The sequence below is a fragment of the Syngnathus acus genome, chromosome 11 (genome assembly GCF_901709675.1).
Source record: "Syngnathus acus chromosome 11, fSynAcu1.2, whole genome shotgun sequence".
Classification (NCBI taxonomy): domain Eukaryota; kingdom Metazoa; phylum Chordata; class Actinopteri; order Syngnathiformes; family Syngnathidae; genus Syngnathus; species Syngnathus acus.
In genome coordinates, this window is record NC_051096.1 from 4270041 (window position 1) to 4292076 (window position 22036).

Genomic DNA, 22036 nt, shown 5'->3' on the forward strand with positions numbered 1-22036 from the left:
ATTGATCCAATAGAGGCCTGGATTCACGCTGGGTTGAACATTAAACCTAATTTGAGTGAAATTAGAAAACTCAAACTGCCTTTTCTTCATCTTATTTATGTGGAGGATGGGACATTGGGTCAGAACTGAAGATAAAGTAGATCTCATTAGCTTGCCTCATTATATATAAAAAAAAAAAAGATGGTGACTTGGAATAAACTGTGAAACGATTCACTTTATGTTGGTAGTTTCGAAAAATAGAAACCATTTGAAAAACAAAATGCTTAAGGGGTTTGGTGTTGAATGACAGTAGCTGCAAGTCTTGTTTGCACCAAAGTGAATCAAAGACAAAACTAAATATTATAACTTTAACAGAACGTCAAATAGTTTGTTACTTTAAGCAACAGGGCTGGCGAGAACAGATGTAGACGGAAACCTAACACGTAGAAAATATAATAATGATATATGCCGTATTTCCGCACTATACGGCGCACCTAAAAACCTCCAATTTTCTCAAAAGCCAACAGTGCGCCTTATAATCAGGTGCGCCTTATATATGGACCAATATTGAGCCACTACAGCACGCGTGTCCAAAGTCCGGCCCGCGGGACAAACGTATAATTCTTATATATGGACAAAGTTTTAAAATGGGCCATTCATTGAAGGTGCGCCTTTTAATCCGGTGCACCTTATATATGGACAAAGTTTTAAAATGGGCCATTCATTGAAGGTGTGCCTTATAATCCGGTGCGCCTTATAGTGCGGAAAATACGGTAATAAAAAAAATATCATTAACTCATGTTGCTGCCAAATAGTCCATTTAAAATCCAATTCATCTTTTTCTATGACTTTAAACGAAATTCTCATGAGAAAGCGCTGTTTCAATTAAATTAACTCACAAAGTGACAATGTGAAAAGGGGAACGTCAGATTTCATTTAATACAGGCCCGTGATGGTTGTGATCACTCGGGATCGGTCGCTTCACGCTCAATTAACAGATGTCAACGTACTTACGTCGGAGACAACCGCGTGCAATATTCAACCTGATTTTTTTTTAGTCATTTGGGGTCATGCCTTCATGACATTGCAAACTAACCAGGACTCAGAATAATGGCACGTTTTTGGCGAGGCTGAAAGTTTTTTTTTGAAGAGCGCAGTCACTTAATGGCATAATGCCCCGTAATTAGCGCCATTTGCAAAGGCACTCTTATGTATCGAGCTCAGAGTCAATTTTCACTCCATTGTAGTGATTGCATGTTGACAACGACTCACGTGTTAGCAGTTAATTATCTAAATGATGCATAAAGCAAATATCTAATTAGTCAAAGTACTTGAGACAAATTGAGGGATTTACGTCATTTAGATGGAGATATTTTATTTTGTTCCGTAAAAGTAGATGGGCTCAACATTCTTCCGATATTATTATTGTGATGACATTTCGACGTGACGAATAAAATCTGTTGTAGCATTTATCTGTTATTCCATTTTTTGTGGCGTGGCTATCATTTTCAAATATGGCCGGTCGTAAAGGAAGCATAGTATCCTCTATAAAAATTTAAAGTGTAGATATGGCGTGAGTCAGCATAAATAATGCCGTTCACACATTCTAAAACTTTGCAGACACCCTGCGAGATTAGTTTCTTGTTGTGGGTGTCGAGGTGCCTTGTACTGTATTATATTCGGAATAAGCTTGGCATTTAATTAAGTTCATCGTTGACATTTTGAAGCACAAAGGGCCTGTCACACTGGCCTAATCTACATTTCTCTCCTGCAAAACAATTTATATATGTAAAAAAAAAAATACTTTGGAGTTTGAATGGCAGCTTACATGCTAATAGCTTGAACAGAAAACTTGGTTTCTAATTCCTACCCTTTAAGCAAATCATTGGAATCAATTCAAATCTGTCATGGCTGCCCTTTCAATAAAAGCAAGAAATATTTGATTGCAAATTATAATATGCTTTAAGTGCTAATTAGTTACACTTGAAATGTAAGTAAAGACCCTGTACATCTATTTATAGTACTACTGGTGCCTAAGTCAGCCCTTCCAAATTTGCATTTTTGACTTGTCGTTAGAGTTAATGACATGGAATTATTATAATTATATATCATTAGAAAAGTAATTAGCACCCTTGAAATGTCATAAGTATAGGATTTCACAAAATTTGACTATTTCTCAAATAATGGCTTCCATAAGTGCCTGTTTGTTTGTTTTTTGACTGCAGTCTCCTGCATCGTAGATATTTTATCACCTTACGGAAGTAAAAATCAAATAAATTCTTCCCATTTGCACAAACTGAGTAGTCCCACTGGGAGTGAGCAAAGTGCTCCTTTGCTTCCTCTCAAACTAAAAACTTCTTGGGTACATTGACCTTAGGCACAATACGCTAAAGTGACATTTGCAGTTGTGCTTAAGCTAGTTGTAGAGCGAAAGAAAAAAAAAAACATCATTATTAATTAAAGGGTAAATAAGTTGGGGAAGAAATGATTGAATTTCCTCAGGCTTTACACACTGACAAGCAACGTTGGGGGTTTGAAGATTTGGATTTGTAGTGCTATCTGAATTAAATCAGTCATTTAAAATTGTCATTAATATAAACAGAATAGTAGATGGCCGAATCCAAACAAAATATTTAAAGTGGTTGCTGCTTCTCAATAGCGTCTGAAAATGATACAGTAAGTCAACAAGAGTATAAAATAAAATAAAATAAAATAAAATAAAATAAAATAAATTAAAAAAGACTGCTCGGGGAGGAGTGCGAAGGCAAAGTGCCAAGACGAGTCGGGACTCTCAGAGTGAGGATAGAAGAAGATTAAGAAGGCCAGGATGAACATTGATGTAAAGGAGATCACCCTCCAGGGATAAACCCTTTGGTGGTCGTATAAATAGTCATTAACATTCCCATTCCCTGAAGATGGCGCAACCTCACTGTGTACCTAATGAGGTGTCCGCTGAGGTGTATCAGGAAGGAAAGTGCAAATGCTTTTCCATGCTTGCAATGTAACACCCACACAAAAATGCTCAATATGCAAAACTGTACGCTACTGTACATGCAGAGTGTAAACACAAAGACGCAGATAGACCCGAGACTCTACTGGGGAGATGAATCGACGAGAATAAAATGAGGGGGTTGAAAGCCTGTGCTACAAAGTGGATGGAAGCTGAGCGAAAAGCAGCGGCAAGAATCGTCTTCTTTGTAGATGTTCAGCTGTTATAACCGTGAAGCCAATTAATACAGAGCGAGTTATATTTAATAACAATGGGTGGGATGTTTCCCTCCATAAACACTTAAGTGGATTGAGTGCCAAACAGTATGTAGATGGAAGCATCAGGCTTCAGATTTACATATGTGGCTCATTCAGACATAGCGCAAAATTTATTTGTCCTGTAAAACACAGTATGGTGCGGTTTGCAGGTGAATAAAGATCACGGCGGTTTCTTCAAGTCTATCATTTGTTCATATGAGCACACATGAAATGAAATTCACGCCTCATCTGCTGATCTCTCAACCTCAGCGTATAGCGCCATGTCCGCCGTAGAAGCCTTGAGGAGCACGGATCGAGTGTTTAGTGTGCCGCTCACATTCACGACGGCTGAGAGAGTGACCAAAGAGGGCCACCACCCCCCCCGGAGGGGCACTATGCACCTCTTAAGTGGATCACTCTGCGTTGTCACAACGTTTTCATGAAGCTCAGTGGGATGGGGCTCCGCAGTCCTTTCATCACCAGCAGACCTAAATGAGCTTTGTCAGCTGGCTAATGCAACGCTGGTGGCTCTGCGACTTCCATCCAGCGCACGTCTGCTAAACTCGGAGAAGAAACGGTCATCGTCGTACATTACGTGACATCGTTAACATCTCGTCTCCATCTGCTTTTTGTTTGTGCAAATCTGGTCAAGGGCAGAGTTTGGCGCAGCGGGTCAGCCGCATTAATTGGTCACTGGGTAAATTTTCCCCGTGTTCCTTTGCTGTGCACATCATGGATATTATACTAATGAGGGGAAAGGTAAAAAAAAAAAAGGCGTAGGATGGAGGCAATGAAATCAGGAGGGAAAAATAGAGGAGACATGGCATCGGGGAGATTAAAGTCAGGGCGTAGGGGTTGATGGTGCATCAGAGAGAGAAAAGAAAAATGGCGTGACAATAGAGCTTGACTGGCTGCAGAGAGCAACAATGTTGACATCCCACTGATAAACATTAGTAGGGATAAAAAGATCACAGGAAATTAGTGCCGCAAATTTAAAAAAAAAAATGCTCCTGCGTGTAATTTCTGAAACACGTCTACCTACCGTTAGCAAGTGGCTATACGCACATTATGTAAATGAAGTGTTTGTGCGGCGAGATCGTAAAAGGATTGCAAATACGATGCCACTCAAATAAATCCCTGCAAGGAAAGGGTGATGATGTTGCGTCGCGATAACCAGCCGTGGTGACATTCAGCGTGTCACTTTGACTTAAGAAAAGTGCACTTCTTGGCCCGCTGCACATACACGCAGCTGTTGGGTATAATTTTAGCTTAGCGCATAACAGACGCGCGGGCCTTACGCGCTAACTACTGCTTTAATGTGCCCTGACACAAACAAGCAGTTTTGACATAATGCTTTATCCTTCATAGTGTGCAACAAGTTTGTTCCCACACTTCAATCAAAGCGTCACAAAGGAGATATTTAATTGACTATTATTAAATACCACCTAAATATGGTCGATACATTGTTGAGGTTGCCCTCATCCAAACCAATGGGCGGAGTCAAACTACCGTATTTTCCGCACTATAAGGCGCACCTAAACACCTCCAATTTTCTCAAAAGCCGACAGTGCGCCTTATAATCAGGTGCGCCTTATATATGGACCAATATTGAGCCACTACATCAGGCTTGTCCAAAGTCCGGCCCGCGGGCCAAATGTATATATCTTATATATGGACAAAGTTTTAAAATGGGCCGTTCATTGAAGGTGCGCCTTATAATCCGGTGCGCCTTATATATGGACAAAGTTTTAAAATGGGCCATTCATTGAAGGTGCGCCTTATAATCCTGTGCGCCTTATAGTGCAGAAAATACGGTAATTAAATGTCTGAGGAAAATGACAGTAAAATGAAGTTAAAAGATTTTAAAACCAACGGAGTAGGTGTTGTATAATTCTTGAACTGTGACATGGTTGAACCCCCTATCATAAAAGACATGACAGGGGTGTGTAGACTTTTGACATCCACTGTATCCAACTTTTGCATCACGCCATTGCTGCTTCGTACCATTAGGCGGGAAGTAAAGATAAAAAAGAAGTGGCGGTGGGCATGAAATTCAACAGCGATTTCGATCGTTGCGCAAAGCTCCCTGAGAGGACGAGACCTCTCCTTGACCTCGCCGTTCGCCTCGCAGTTGACTTGATTAACTGGAGCACAACAGAGGCCGGCGTTATCGCCGTCGCACAGCCTCCTTAGCGCCCATGGGCCATGCCAGGCGTTGCTACCTCACATGCGGAATATTTTCTGTTACTTACAGACGTGACCTCTCGTATATAGTTAGATCGCAGACAATGAACTCGACGCTCGCTCTCGTCGTTGCGCCTCGAGGTTCATCAGTGACACTGGAGTTACTTCAATATGTGGTTGCACTTTCAGAACATCACAGCCACACAAGTTCATACACGCTTTGCTGATTCTATATGCACAGAACAACGTCTATTCTGCATGTATAGAACTTTGATTTGACTTGCGTCAAGATCGGGTTTTTTTTTGCTTTCATCATGGCGTACGGGGAACCGCAAGCTCGCCGCATGACTCCAAACTTACACTGGACCTCGTCATATAAAAAAAAAAATGATGTCGGGATCAACAATTCTGCTCCTTATTACTTCAAGGTCGATTAAATGCAAAGCTTTGAAGTTTAGCAACAGCATCAAAAGATGTTTTTTTTTTTCTCTTCTATCTCTCACCTCAGGATTTCAAAGCTTCACTGATGAGTAATGGAACAAAAAGGGAGGTTGTGCAAATGAGCCAAGACTGTATGCTTACATGATTTTGATGCAGTGGCTGCTATATCAAAATAGTTTGATGTTAGAACATGGCCGTGCTATTATCACCCTGTCAAACAAAGTAGCAAGAACATATTTTGCGTTGTTTTTAACAATAATTTACAGACATGAATGAATCCAAAATTTGTTTCAATGTATGCCTGACAAGAATGTTATCTTGCAGGTTTGTGGAAGTACAGTGACAGTTGCCATGTCAACTGAACGAGGTGTATAGGCCTCCTCTGTGGAGCTTTGAGGTTGACATCTTGGGAAATTAGACAAATCACACACCATCTGACAACAAAGATCCTTACAGGTGCAGTTTCGAGTCCCCTGTGCGGAGAGTGCCCCAAAATAATTGTAGTGCTCTGACATCTATAAGCTTTTTCTCAAGTCTTGTTTGCACTGTAGTACTTTGAAATTTGGTGTCAAATGTAAAGTGTGTTATAAATAAAATTTATTATTATGATTTTCTTATTATTATTTTATTTTTTATTAATTATTATTATTATTATTATTGTGGCAGCTGATTTTCATTTCTCAACTCAAGTCAAAAGACAAAAAATAATAATTAATGAAGGTAGAATCAAACTATAAAAGAAAATATGCCCATAATGAGCCTAAATTGGAACTTTTGGGGTGATAAATAGCGAATGCGATACTGGTTGTTCTGCACAGTAAAGACATCAAGACGTGAAAGCTGGCTGAGTTCCATAAACCAAGTTCATTTAAAATTCGGATGTGCAGGCCGTGTAATGAAATGAAAAATGATAAGTGAAACTTTGAAAGAGGTTTTTGTTCAAGGGTACCAATTGCGATTCTAGTCACATTGTGTCGCAAATCTTCGCTGGGGTTAGCCAAATACTACAGAGCCAGGCAGGCGCCTTTCCAAAATCCATTAAAAATGAAATATCAGTGACACCTCTGTTTAGGTGCAGGGGATATTGGCAATTCATTAAAGACAGTTGTAGATTTTCTTTTTAGAGCTCTGCTAGTTGTGGGAACAATGCTGAGATACGGTCAGATGGAAAATGCGAGGTCAGTGTTGTCTGACCACACACATACAGGTTTGTGAGTTATTAAAGGCTGCCAATACTGCCAGTTATTTGGCATCTTGGTCAAAAAATGTTAGTAGAGCACAAATCCCTGACACACTTTTACATAATCTACTGCGCATATCTACATTTGCATGTCGGCTGGCAGGCACGTTGACCTTCTCTATCCGAATTCAAGACACGGTACAAGTGATTTTTCCAGATACAGCAGCATGGCTGTCAGGAAGAGTCATGGAGGTCACCAATTCCCATGCATTATTGAACAGAAAAGTGCGCGAGCAGGTCAGAACCCGAAGACCCGCTGCTCTTTCCGCATCGGCTTTGGAACCTGCAGTCAGTGATTGTTGTTTTCAAATTGGCACTTTTTGTTTTGCTGTGGAAGGCGGGGCAGGAGTGAAAATCCCCTTTGATGGCAAGAAGAAACAATGGATCTCAATTCAAATGAATTTTTAACCTAAACGTGTTTGGGGGTCACATGGTCCAAGATGGACGAAACCTCGACAGATGAAGAGTGTCATGGTGTTGGAAAGGTAAGGGGATAAAAAAAAAGTCCAGTCTGAGGCAACGTGCAGTAAAAGAGAGAAAAAAAAGTCATCCGGTGGAGGGAGTGGCGGAGTACCGCAGGGATTGTTAGTTTTAATTGGGCCTCTGGCTTCGGGACAAGCAGTGACAACATCAAAAGGCCAGATATACATCAAGCAGCGCTGGGAAATGTCGAAACATGCGGGGAAGGGCCGCGGGGCAGAGAGGCGGAGAGAAAAAGGGCATTGTTAGATTGTTAGCAGACACATTTTCCGAGATGTTTTCATAGAATTGATGAGAAACAGCGAGAAACAGAGAAGATGTGGGTGGGAAGAATTAATTTCAAGGATGAAATGTTATCCCTGTGTTTGGTTAGTCAACAAACTATGACCAAAAACAATGATAAAAGGACTTAGCCTGCTGTATTTTACTTTTACTTTCTTCACATAAAAAGGTTTTTTTTCCTCTTTTAAATTGTGCTGAATGTTGTGTAACTTCACCATCATTCTTTAATTGGAACAATAATCTACTTTATTAATGTAATTCAAAATTTTCAGATCCAAACAATGAACTAATTTTGGTGTGGGGAATATGTGTCATTTTTATTATTTTTTGATTTTATTTTTTATTTATTTATATTTATTTATTTATTTTTGTATGTTTAAAATTGACAGTGCGCTTTTATTCACACAGAATCCGGTGCGCTTTATAATAAAATAAATAAATAAATAAATAAATAAATAGGGTATGCCATAATTTCATATTCAATACAAAATGCATGTTTGCCAAAATATCGGAAAAAAAAAACGTAATTTGTAGATTTGATCATGCATCACAACACACATCCGATTGAAAACTCCTCCGACCTCTAAGACTTTGTTCTCGCTCTCTCTTTCCATCTTCTATCTGTTTTTTTGGAGACCCCAGGCTCGCCCAGAGATTATAGCATTCATCTCCTCTCGGAAACACTTCTTGGTCCCGGAGGAGGGGCTAGAGGGCATTGCTGCGGAGAAGGACATCTCCACACCAAGTCGGACTGCTGTCACACTGACGTGCCCCTGATAGGCAGAAGAAAATGTCTGCTAAAGTTTACATTCCCCAGAGTATTCAAAAAAAAGTCTGGCTTTCAGTGGCATAGATAAATTGTGGGTTTCTACTTTAGTTTTATCTATACAGAACAAGCAGCTTCTATTTCAGGGGGAAGCAAGCTGACATAATTTGTAACCAACACATCCCTGATTTCCTTATAAAAGAGTGAGTTGTAAAAATAACAATATCATAAAACGTGTCTGACTTGTAAAAAAGGATGCTTAATATGCTTTATTGGGCTTAATATTGTTAGACTGATGTACATTTGGGTTTGGGGGACTTTAATCAGAGTTACAACTTTTTGTTGTTGTTGTTGTTTTAACGACAGGCTGGCTCTAAAATCAAGCCCTTTAAAGTTGTACAACTTTAGTTTTATCACTTCATAGTTTTGATATAAATCTAGTTGCTTAATGTCCTTTAATTGCATGTGGATATATATTTTGTCTATTTTTTTTCCCTCGACAGCTAAAAGAATGGAACCTGTTTAGAATCATTTTGGAATGGAGAGCGAGTCTTCTCCATCTATAAAAAAGTCAGCTGGCTGCCGGCCGCCACTGTGCGGCAAGCTCCAGCTGCTTTGTGCCTGTATGCTTTCGAAATCACTTTTGGTCATCTGGCAACAAAAGAATGGGTATATTTAACAAACATGAGCTGCTCAGGCAACACAAAGAGATTGCTCAACAAAAGACAAGAAGACAAACATCATTTTTGAACAAAAGCAGCATACGGCGCCACCTCAAATGCGCCTTGAAATGAAGTCAGAGAACTATTTACTTGCAGAAATTGTTCAAGGTAAATAAATGTGGGTTTTTTCTGGGGGATGGATGGAAAAGTTGATTAAAATTAAAAATTTAGGATGAAATTCTGTGACTGGCGGTGTGCATTGGAGTCCATCTGTTTGTGCTTTTAGATGAGAAGGAGCACTCAGAGAAAAAGTGGACCGCTTTGTTCACCACATGCTTGTCGAGTGTGAGCAAAAAGGTACTCTGTGTTTTTACATTTTACTTTACATAAGTGGTGGATTTAATTGAAACTTGTGTCCGTCTGTGATTTTAAAAAAAAACCCGATTATCCCAATTCTAGCTTTTACGATAAAGCGACAAATATCAATATAATTTGGACAATTTGAAAATTGGCAAACTCTCCAATATCATCTTTCAGGTTGCGCTTATTAATTTTTTTTCCCCACAGATCCACCCAAGTCATCTTCCCAGTTCTATATCAGCCACCATTATTCATTTGTCCTTTGGAAGGTCAATTGATCTGGTTTGAGACTCTGGGAAATGTTTCAACTGATTGCTTGTGACACATTCGTTCTCACACACACACGCGTGCCTGCGCACGCACACGCGCCCACGGTCACAAACCCTTCACTTTATCAAGCCCGGAAGATAAACAACTTTGGATAGGCTGAGAGACAAGGTGGGGATGTTAAATGTGAGGCCCTTCACACATGGCCTGTTAAGTGATGCTGAATAAGGGCATCTGTCCTTCTCGGGAAGCTCCTGTGGCGTGCCAAACGTGCACGTGCGTACGTGCTTGTTTGCCCTTTACAAAAAAAAAAAAAAAAAACTCGCTGTGTCTGCAGTCTTTTTCTTTGTGACACAATGCGCCAATTAATCAACAGTTTTGCTGCACTAATCATCACATTGTGTTGGGTCGCACTTGAAACAATAGTGGACATATAATGATGAGCTTCTTATAGGTCACCAAAATATGTGAAGACACCAAAAAGCATCACTTGTAAAATCAAGGTACCGTATTTTCCGGACTATAAGGCGCACCGGACTATAAGGCGCACCGTTAATGCATCATGTCAGATTTTTAATCCAAATCAAATCATTCTCCATTTTATCTTTTTGTTTCAACTTCAGATGCAACAAATTACTTTATAATCTCAAAATAATGATCCATAGTTTTTTTGATTCATGATTCATAGTCTTCAGCGGGCTACTTATGATTGATTTCATGACACAATGCTTCGGGCCAGTTTAAATTTAGGAATTTGGTCCATATATAAGGCACACCGGACTATAAGGCGCACTGTCGGCTTTTGAGAAAATTTTAGCTTTTTAGGTGCGCCTTATAGTCCAGAAAATACAGTATATTATTTTGCATGGACGAGGAGTTCTTATTTTTTTGTTTTATATTGAGAGCACCGCCGCATGCCGCCCACCACCTGACTTTATCTCCCCTGGCTTGTCCTCATATCACTTCTGTGCCTCCTCCGAAAGCAACAATGGCTGCACAAAGCCTCATCATGCAGAAAGTCGCCCTGCCAGCTTTCACTCATCTCAAGATAGTAACACGCAGGTTCGGTACGCTGCGGATTTCTCAGCTTTTAATGGGATTTAATGTTAAGACACTGAGCAATAATTTGAGAAGAGCAAAAAAAAAAAGTGAAATATCAGGAGAGCTTCGTGACATATAGTTATTTTTTAAATATCTGTTCTTGATCTATAGGCCTCTGCAGAAGAGGGAAGGTAAAACTGTAATAACTAAAATGGCACTCGGTGGACTTTCACCATGGGAGCAACTTCAATTATTATTATTATTTTATATCTTCTTCTAAACTCATGTCCTCATTTCGCCTTTTGTCATTTATATCCAAGCATTATTCACTGATAAATTGGGAAAAAAAATGGTAGTTGTAATAAAAAATGCGTCCAAATGGAATATTGAAGCCTTTATCTCCATTTTTTTAATGTTCCTCCATTCGAGTGAGGTTCACTAAGCTGCACAGCACTGTTGCGAAGGTCCTGAGCAGAGTTGGCACCGGTGTCAAAATATTTTGTGCGGAGGAAAAAAAAAAAGCAGTTGTCAGAATAGATCTGACATCTCACTGTGATAGTTTGCACAAGTCTAAAAATAAAAATCCCCTTTTTTTTTTTTTTAAATCAGATGTCAAGGTGTGAAAGCCACTACACCAATTCCAAAAATGGGATCAGGATTCACCCACAGTCCTATTTTGAAAAGGATCAAACAGGATCCAATTCCAAAAATAGAATCCCGATTCACACACAGTCCTATTTTGAACAGGAACAAACTGGATTCATCATTTCAACCCAAATTTAGACGGCTCACTGAACTCCGACAAGTCGGAAATTAATTTGCATAATTTTGTTTTTTAAAACATTTTTCATGTTTCAAAGTAGGACTGTTCATTTATTTTTGTTATTTGTATTCATCACAGGAAAAAAAATGGACAGATTGACTCATCACATATTTGAACCAATTCGTGTTTCATAAACATTTCTCTGTCAACATTTTTTTTCACTTTGGTGAGATTGCATTTGTGAGTGAACAGTTCCATTTGCTTCTGTTTAATAGTTTTTATATGTCCCAATCCCATAAACTAATTTCCCTCAAAAACGCAACAGATGTTTGCACGCTACACACACACACATGCACATTCAGCCGATGATGGCGAGGTCTGCACAGCAATATGCTGCTCACTTGTGTTAAAGACCCTTGTTGGTATTCCGTGCATGGCTGCTGGATGAGGTTAGCAAGCGGATCACATCTATTACCTTGCTAATTCTGCAGCTTGGCCTTTGCATAATAAGATGAGAGAGAGGGGAAATGTGCCGGGGCGGGTGTTGAGGAGAGAAACGAGTCGGGGTAAGCAATCAAAACGTGTTTGCAGTGGCGTCACGAGTAAATTGTAATCTCACAACGGAATGGTAATTGAGTAAATTAATGTTTTTATTTCTTCTCACTTTGACTCCTGGCATAAATATAACGGTCCCGCTAATGGACGTATTAATCGCCGCCGATACATTGAGCGTGAAAATTGTAATGTTTCCACCTTCCCGACTTCAAGAAGGCGAAATCATTTTTGTTGCATTGTTAGTTCTTCAAATAGAAACTAGCAAGTTCAAATGATAAAGTTCCCATCTACTCTCTTGTCCTCATAGTCAACTCACTCCTGTAGTAATATTTAATGATGTAGGCAGGTACTTTGAAACATGGCTGACATTTTTATTTTTTTATTTTTACTAAAGGTTTGTAACTAGCTCTTTTAATTTCATTTTGATAAAAGCAATGCATGATCAGTCTGTGCCTTAATGGCTCTTTTAGGGGCAGCGGCTTTATTGCCATTTCATGCTTCTTACACGAACACTGCTGCTTCAGAGCATCTGAGTCAGCATTATTTTTTTTAGATCTCTATTTGGCCCGACACTGGAGAGTTACTACAAAATTCTAGAATAAATACAGCCTTCCCATTTTAAGCGAGATAGCTGCTGAAAGATTGAAGGGAAGTGGACAATCCAATTTTAGGAAGGACAAAGCCGAGTTTGAAAAGAACAGTTCGCTTTCATTTTCTATCTAGGTAGGAAACCGTTTTTAATTTCAGAGCAACATCTGAAAAAAAAAATCACCTCGAGGTTAATGAAATCATGAATGGGCAGCTTCTTTTCAAAACATAATGATGGCCAATTTGAAACCATACAAAATATTCAAAGTCGAGCATCACACTGTGAAAATGTAAAACTAAACTTGATATTGTTTCTGGTTAACGCAATATACATCTCCATGATGGCTCGTCCCTGAAATTCTTTTTATTGTTCTATACTGAAGATTTAAGTGAATTTTCACAATAGCCGTGTCAGAAGGCACCGGTTGATTGGCTTAGAAAATTTACAAAGGTCTTTGATTGTGGAGGACGATATCTGATGATAAGGCATAGAAAAGACAAGAAGACAACGGAAGTGAGCATAATTTAACGTAGGCGCTGTCAACATGTTAAGAATTTTTTATTTTTTCCTTTTGGAATTGGTTAAACCGCAGCACCCATGTGCATCTGGCCTTGACTTATCAACTGACTGATTCAAAGCAATCATTGGCTCGTATCGATCACATGGATTTGACGCTCACCTCTTTTATTGTCTCGACCTCAGAAGGGTTTCAATCTCAGGTTCCTGTCTGGTTCTATAAATTGGCAGAACTGCTCCTCACTCTGCAGAATAAAAAAAAAAAAGCACAATCATTAATTGAAAAGAAATAAAAAAATACATCATTGTTGGTTTAAAACTGAATGAAATAAAAATAAGTCTTACAATTATTGAGCAGAATAGAGTGCATTGACTTGAAAGGCAAACAAAGATAACGTAATAAATACTCAAAATGAGAGTGCCGAGCCAAATGAAACCAAAGGAAGAAATGTGAAAACTGTGAGCATAACTCATGATTACAGGCAGTAAAACCAATGGAGACCCATCAGCAGTAAAATATAGCCAGCGGGATGATTAAGCTCATTTTCCTGTGTGCCAATCTCTCTCTCTCTCGCTCTCTCTCTCTTCCCACCTCTATCACGTTCAACACTTGGACGTGTTTCCTTCTCTTAAAAAATGAAAATCATCAGGCTTCTCTGTGAAAACAATTTTGTAATGAGCTATGAGGAGGGGTGATGTATTTTATTCATCTGAAAATATTTTGTGGGATTCCCCAGGGATGAGTTCTTTGACCCCTTATGTTTAGTTCCAACTTAATGTTAACTTTAGATTATGATTTTTTTAAATTGTACAGATACACAGATATTCCAACGAGAGTGAGAATAAGTGCATCAGTAGTTTGAAAAAAAAAATAAATAAATAAAAAATGCAATGAGGTAAGTACCGACTAAGTGGTTGTGTAATGCGCATACAATTGCAAACAAATTGCGGCAGCAGAGCGCCTTGCGCCACACGACTTCCCCTCATGAAACTTTCAGCAGCCATAAATGATTAAATTTGGAGCAAGTTGTTTGCCCTTACATAAATGCATAACTTTGTCAGCCAAATGTCGCACGAATGAAAGCTAATATCACCCAGCCAAATTTTCTTCCTCATTTCTCTTGTGAGCTTAACACACCCACCTCCAGATAGATGCATGTGTTACAAGGCAATTTTTTTTCATTATCATCACATTCAAATCCAGCCAATCTTTGATTTTTTTTTTTTTTTTTCATGACTGATGGATTTTAAAATTAATCTCTCAAATTTAACGTCAAAATGAGTGATTTTCCGGCATCGCTTGGATAATAGTGTGAGCGAAAACAGTGAGTCATTTCTCTTTGGGGACAAGTGAGCCGAGGAGGAGGCGGAGAAAGGGTGGACTGATGACAAGGGAGAAGAAAGGTGGAGGACAGCATCTTATGAGGTTATTAGGTTTTAATCAATATGGTATATGGCCAGAAGGTGATTGGAAAACAAACCTAATCTGGAAACTAATATGTCTCCCGAGCTGTCTTGCCTGCCGCTCATCTGCTTTGCTTTTTATTCTCCATAGCATGCACACCATATTTGTTAATTCACCATTTAAACAGCATGAAAAATGCAAATATTAAAAAGTTGATCAACAGGAAATTGAAGTAATTAAGACTCACGGGGATCAAATTAATGGCAAGCGTTGTTATAGACTGCAGTTTTGCATTCTCCCCTCGGAGACACACAATGCTTAAGTATTAAGATGACAGAGCTAACTAAGATTAGTCGGTGGTGACATTTACTCGAAGGCACCGCTCGAGTACCCCCCCCCCTAGAGAACACAATGAAGGGCATTCAGAGTGGCTCAAATGGAAAGCTATCCACAAACCATGAGTTTAGAATTGATCAACAGTAAATATGCGCTACTTTTACGAATTGCTACCATTTTGTTATGGTTTGCACAAATACACTCCCACGTTGGAGGATAAAAGTCAGTACATACGTTGAGCCTGAATAGTTCATGTCATCACATGGCTTGCAGATTTCACATTTATGTAACTATACATGACATTTCGGGGGATTGCTTAATATTTTATGGAGCCGTCTCAATTAGAATCATAGATGTTGTTTGTGCTAGTCTTTTTTTTTTTTTTAAACTACAATGGTTTTGTATGAGAAGAGATTTAATGCTGCCATGGACACTTGCAGAGTTTGGAATAATTTGGGGGGGGAGTGGAGCAGAAAATGTATTCCCGTATTTTTCTGACTATAATGTGCATCTATTTTTGGAAATGGAAACATTGAGGGGAAACAAAGCAGTACAGCAAGTGACTAAAATATGAAGTGTGCCTTGTAATGGGAAAAATACGGTAAGTTGAACTGATTTGTATTTCTCGTGCATATTGTTGTGCACAGATGTGGACATGACAGCGCCTTTTTTTGCTTGCCTGCACCGCCAGTACGGCACAAGCCTCTTTGCACGTGGTAACGGAGCTCAAGAGATGGATGCTGCAACAGAGCATGACTAAATATTTCAGCAGAGCAGATGGCTGGGACGTTTTCCATACTCGTGGCAAATGGGAAAATATCTACAATAGATTCTGAGCTCATTTTAGGACAAGTTTGCGGAATTGCCATTTGGAAGCTGGATCAGAGCACTGATGGTTATATAATTTGAGTTGAAAATCCATTTATTGGAATCGGCCTTTCAGGGCAGCTCGGCCAATCTCGGATTTAGACGGTCACAATGAGCCGTTTGAAGCTGTAATTTGTTGTTTTATTCTGATTTGTAAAAGTGAGCCACTTGCCATGAAAATAATGTCTCTTGAAATGATGTGCTAAGAAAAATAATTCCGCTTTTGGCGAGATGACTTTTGTAGATCATTTTGACCGTTTTGGATCAATATACATATATATATATATATATATATTTTGCAGCCATACTTGTCAGAGCTACAAACAGTATTTCCTTGAAGGCCTTGGAGAAATTCAGTTGCATCAGTCACTTTTAACGGGTCAGATCATTACACACTGCAGCCGGCAAGACTTTCTCTTGCAGCAGATTATCTACATGCTGGTTTCAAATGTTTTCACCCCCCCAAAAAAAATTCAACTTCAATATTAATAATTGAATTTAATCGTTGTAGAACAAAATTTAAAATGCGGTGGCTCAGCAGGATGACAATGAATCATAAATAAGACTTTGAGGATGACTGAGCATGTTGCCCACTGTTTCCTTTTTTCTGTCTCCTATTCAATAACAAATAGCGAATTTTAGCCATTTCAACTTTCTTTGAAGCAAAGTATTGGCTATGGCAGGAAAAGGCAGAGGAAGATGATGAGGGGAGAGAAATGCATTGAAAAAAGTTAAGAGGCTGCAAGCAATGAGTCAGCATTGGAAAAAATGAAACGATGGTGTGCATTATCATCAAGTGCATTATCGTTAGTGTAGCTGCAACCTCCATCCATTTATGTTTAAATTATGAGCATCAGTAAAGATGCCTTTTTACGCCTAATACCACTCACCCATTCTGACTTACTCAGCTAAGAAATTTACGAGGCAACTTTTGTTGGCATGGACAGCCGATGGTTAATAATGGAAATGAACGACTACAACAAAAAAACTGTCCCTGTCTCATGACAGGTTTATTATCGACGGTAAATGATTGAAATAATGAGGCTGATTTGTGAATTAACTATCAAGGGCAACGCTACAAATTATGTTTAATAAGCTGAGTTAATATGATATCTGTGTTTAATGTATCAAATAGTGAATGATTGGACCCTATGGTACACTTGCACGTGTGAGAGGATTACCAAGTACCGCTCATTTGTCTAAAGCAAATCGTGTTGAAATGATGAAAATTCATATTTTCAGTCAAAACGAAAAAAGGTAACAGGAAGCTACTTTATAGTTCCCAATGGAAAGTCCAGGGTGGGGTTGTTCGTGTTTTAACAATCCACAATGGGCCTCATTTATCAATGTAGATTTTATTTTCTGAATTTGTTTCTCAGAAGGTTAAGTAGTATTCATGAAGAGTTCTTGTTGCAGGATTATTAGCATACGTTCCTCTCATATTGGAGATGTGTGCAAAGGGATCAGTGTTCATCTCACGTTTTTTCCTCAATGCGTATACGTGAAACACATACCTGAGGACCATTTAAGCACATGAAACAGAAAAAAGAGAGTACCGTATTTTTGGGATTATAAAGCATCCCGGACGATAAGGATTATATATATTTTTTTATAGATACGTATATATTTATAAATATATGCTATATATAGATTATATACCGTATTTTCCGCACTATAAGGCGCACCAGATTATAAAGCGCACATTCAATGAATGTCTCATTTTAAAACTTTGTTCATATATAAAGCGCACCAGATTATAAAGCGCATAGAATAAATAACTCAACGTTGCTCAAATGTTAATGCAATCACAATATAGTAACACTCGAAATAGTGAAAACAATAACAATATATCAATAACTCAACGTTGCTCAAACGTTAAGATCACACAACACACAAAATAAACACGTAAAGCTTACTTTAATAAATTAGTCCTCATCCACGAATCCATATTGGTCCATATATAAAGCGCACCGGATTATAAGGCGCACGGTCGGCTTTTGAGAAAATTTGAGGTTTTTAGGTGCGCCTTATAGTGCGGAAAATACGGCATATGTATTATTCAGTGACCTAAATCACAGTCATTTGTTCAGAAGTGTCTGTCCAAAAACCGCTTTGTTTATGGCTAATAAAACATTGGTAAAGGGCGAAAATGTCAGGAGAGAAACTGAATAAAAGGTGCTTTAAAATGTAATTTGATCACAAGAACTGTTGACAAAGACCCAATGCCTTGTGTCCAAACATGCCATTATTGATCCCAGGGAGATTCAGTGTTGTGACAACACACTGACACGCTGCTTTGACCACAGTTTAATTTCTTTCCCCCGGGCAAACTAATGGATATGTGGAATGACACCCACCCTAATGGATTCAGCCTCGGAGATGGCGCGCAGAAGGAGAATATGCATTTTGTATTCCCTTGCCCTCTACAAACTCTCTCTAAAAACTCATCACGTTGCAACACATTACAGGAAGGTACCATCCGGCATAAGGCAACCTTTAACAGGAAGTCATTAGCATTAGCAGCCCCATAGCGCCGGGTTGATGCCAAAGTGACCTTGCTGGCTAATAAACAGCGCATACCGTTTATCAATTCACGGCAACAAACCGGTGATGCACACATGCCAGCATCACATAAGCAATAAAGCGGGCTGCTTTATTTGACCGCACGCCAGTCACTTGGAGAGAATTTGCAGGCGATGGTTCTTAACACGTGTAGACTGTCTTTTATTGAGATCGCGTCGGGGATAAAACGTCAAAGAAGACATCGCAAAGGGCGAACGGGTCAAAGATTGCTTCGGGTGACTGATGAAATGTGTAAAAGCAAGAAAAGTGAAGAAAAAAAAATAAAAGCCCGGACTTCAATTCCCCCTACTCCGAGTGGAGATTGATGACCAAACACGAAAATGTCATTTGCAGTGATTTTTGCAAGGCAATAAAAAGCTTCGTAAAGCAAACTGCTTGGAGAGCAGTTCCTCGGTCACTACCAAATGAGATGTACTAAGACTTGGTAAAAGGCTTGACTTTTTTTTTTTTTTTTTTTACCTAGCCCTAGGAGTATATCATTTAATAGACCTCAATAGATAACACATTTACAAGGCGGGAAAAAAAACGGGTTGGACACCAAGAAATAAGCACAAGAAAAATATTACATTAAATGCATTGGATGTGCTCAGTAGTGATATAGTGGTACACTGCAAAATAGAACATCCCAGCACATTTATTTCCTTTTTTTTTTTTTATTATTGAACCAAGGTCTCTTAGGTAAAGCGAGTATTTACACTTTAATACTGTCGCAGCTTTCATAATATGCGGAGGTGTCAAACATGTCTACAGTGAATTGCCTGATCGCCTAAAATCCTGGTTTTTTTTTTCTACCTCCTCCCAATTGTCACGCAAGGCCTTTTAAAGACATATTTTCCAAGATTGGATTTCACAGCCTTGCTAAGAAAAATGGCTGCTTACAGCCCTGACTAAACATTGTGTAGCTGCAGTATGCAATTCTTTATTTACTATTATTTATTGTCTGTTGTAGAGCTACAAAAGGTACATTTACTGCAACATGTGGGATTCGGGGGGAAGGCAGGGGGGCTTCCATTCGGCTTATTCAAGGAAGCCTGTGTTCTTATAGCCTGCTAGGAAAAGAGCTAATGAAGTAATCCATAGTCATTGCTCAGCCATCACCCTTTGTGCGCACTTAGTTGGAATCATGTCCAGGGAGTGTGGCGGAAAGAAGCCAGCGAAGGAATTAGAAGTACATTAGCTGCATAATAGGTCATCATAGGATACGGGAGGATGTTTGACCACGGGGGTGTTTTAAAGGACGAGGATAGCGGCGGGGTGTCATCAGGGGCGACTGTGGTGAACTGTAATTGTATCTGAAAGATAATCTGAACAGTTATCGATTTTCCATTATTGATGGGGAGGGGGTACATTTTCTTTGTTATGCTCTGCCGGGTGGCTAACAAGGAAGGTGGCACGACAGAGAAAGTTCAGGCGGACAATAAGAGGAGGTTACGGCCAGCGGGGCAGGCGAGGAGGCTTAATGTTGCCATAAAGTTCAATATTATCACCCTGACCGGCTGTCCAGGGAGTGAACCTGTAAATAAGCGACGCAGCACATGCTCTCACTAAGGATGCTGATTTAAAGCTATTTGCTTTGCTGGCCTATTTATTTTGCAAGATAGGGCAATATACAAGAGACAAGGAAGGGCAAGGGGTCTTGCTGGCCTGATACAACATGAAACACTGGCGGCAAAAGCCAATCCCCAGATATGAGAATGCTTTAAGTTTTATGACCCCCCCCCTTCCACCAAATATAATTGCCCTACAAGGGCATTCCGTCTTTCAGCTTCATGGTGTGAAATGAGGAGGGAGGGGGGGGCAGAGGTGGACTGATGAAGTGGCTACTTGGGAGTTCCAGTTTCATTTGTATGGGTGTGTTTTTTAAAGCACACATAATCCTCTCATCATGAAATCACACCTTAATACCTCTCAAAAGTGCCATAATAATTTTTACTTAACATAAAAAGTCACAAGACTTGCTGCATCAGTGCTTAAGTACATCCTGAAGGTCAACATGTCACCTTCATGTTGTTGCATGAGACTAGCGTGATTAGCTCTTGTCACTGTAAACATAAGTTATTCCCCCCTTTGATATCTCTATCTCTGTGAAATGTGAAGTGTGTCATCGGGGCCGCGAGTGATATATATTATGCATAAAATAAGCATCGTTAGGATATTCGGCGACGCTTTATCGCTTTTGCTTGAGATGGTCACGGCAGTCGCAAAGGTGGTGTTAGGAGGTCAGAGTTTGTTTTGATCTGTGTTCAGCTTTCTAGAGGTCAATCGCTTTTAGCAATTACTCCATTACTCCCATTGGCACGTTTATCCGCCGGCAGGAAATTGGAGTGTCTCTCATCTATCCATCATTGTGTGTTCTTCGCCCGGTCCGAAGCTCGTTTCAGCGCACGTTTGTCTGCCTCGCAGCTTGGAGGTTGGCATCAAAAATTCACGTGGAGATAGAACTGCAGAGAGCGAGGAGGACTCGAATGACGGCGAGATGGTTTACATGCCAGATTTGGAAGTAATTGTGTTTGCGACATGAAACGCGGACATTCAGAATCCGCTACAGAGGTGAAGGCATCATGAAAAGCCTTAACGGCTGGCGGGCATTTGTCTTTTAAAAGGTTAATTACATCTAATCGGAGTGGGAGACGCTGTGTCACAGAAAGAGACGTTAATAAAGGATGGCAAGGTAAGGGAGAAGTCTTAACGGATGAGCGGGATCTGCCATCCGCACAAACAGGACTGGTGAAAAAAAGACGAATCAATCAGAATGTAAGAAAAGGAGTTGTCGATGAAGCGTTGAGTTGAATAGACTTAAAGCAACAATATGTCGTAAATTCATCCAACAATAACCGTTTTGTGGATGCATTTATTCATGGTAAAGAGACGAGTTGGTTCTTTTATTGCCATGGCAATCACGGAGCTCCAACTTATTTAGAAAAAACAGTTTTGTGGGAGTATTACTCATCAAAATTGGAAGAGAAAATAATCAATCACAATAATATACAAATAAATACTGTATCAGGTTTTCTGCCTAATTTTTAATATAACTGAAAACAAATGTCCAACAAGTTTTTAATACCGTCATTACCATTAATTATTTTTAATGCCAATTAGTTTTTTTCTTTTTTTTGCAAAATCCATTTAATGACTTCTAATGCTTTTTAATAATCGCTGGAAGGCAAATTTAAAAATGAACAAATAAGCAATGTTTTTTGTCCCTCCTGTTGTCATATTCTCCCAGTTTGAAAGATATAACAAATCCTAACAACATATTCATACGCAAATTACGGTGATTACAAATATTGTTATGGTACATAAAAGTAACAAACGTGCAAAATATGAATACATCACAGTGCTTGTTTTTTTTTTTCTATACGTGTTCTGGCACAAAAGGAATACAATCAAGCTTAAGATTGCATTTGGTTATACAATAGCTAATCTTAGCGTTGTGCAAATATGTTCTTACTTAAGAGGGTATCTAAATTATGA

The 22036-nt window shown here is 39.3% G+C and overlaps 1 long non-coding RNA gene across 1 annotated transcript; it reads left to right on the forward strand.

The window, feature by feature from the left end:
* The first annotated feature begins 7519 nt into the window (after positions 1–7519).
* On the forward strand, positions 7520–10435 carry LOC119130028. Its single transcript, XR_005099341.1, has 4 exons — positions 7520–7575; positions 9122–9448; positions 9567–9637; positions 9848–10435. It is a non-coding gene; the product is annotated as an uncharacterized LOC119130028 (long non-coding RNA).
* Positions 10436–22036: the final 11601 nt, after the last annotated feature.